We start from the raw sequence: 634 nt of genomic DNA on the forward strand, positions 1-634 counted from the left end.
ATTTTTTCAAAGGTTTTCCGAAGGATAGAGGTGAGACTAACCGGTCTATAGTTTCTCAGATCCTGCTTCCTCCCCTTCTTGAAAATAAGGACCACATTGGTCCTTTCCAGCCCTCTGGGACCTGACCTGAGCACCATGAGTGCTCAAAGGCTGTACCAGTGGCTCTGCTATGACACTGGCCAATTCCTTCAGCATCCTTGGATGAAGTTTATCCAGGCCCGCTGATATGAACACATCCACCCCCTCCAAGTGCTCCTTCACTAAGTCTGAGCCAACAGTTGATGGGCTGGTGTCCCTCCTGGGTCTATCTATGATCCAACTGGGAGATTTGTCTTGGTCTATGTCTAGGAATACAGATGCAAAGAATGCACTGAAGAGCTCAGTGTTGCCCGCCCTGTCTGTCACCAATTGCCCTGTGGCCACTAATAGATGTTCACTTTAAGGCATGATGATACCTGATTCACAAATCCAACAACCATGTTTCCTGCTATGTCAGACATTCACAGCAGGACATTCTATTTTGGGCTTGTGGATCAGAACAGAATTGTGCCTTACTGGCCAATGCAGGTGGAGCCTGGGATCATAATTCTGGGCTCTTTCTGCATGAGCAAGTTGAAACCCAGGTGCCCACTCT

This window comes from Gavialis gangeticus, unplaced genomic scaffold (assembly GCF_001723915.1).
Source record: "Gavialis gangeticus isolate Ggan-Ray unplaced genomic scaffold, GavGan_comp1, whole genome shotgun sequence".
In the NCBI taxonomy this organism is placed as follows: Eukaryota; Metazoa; Chordata; order Crocodylia; family Gavialidae; genus Gavialis; species Gavialis gangeticus.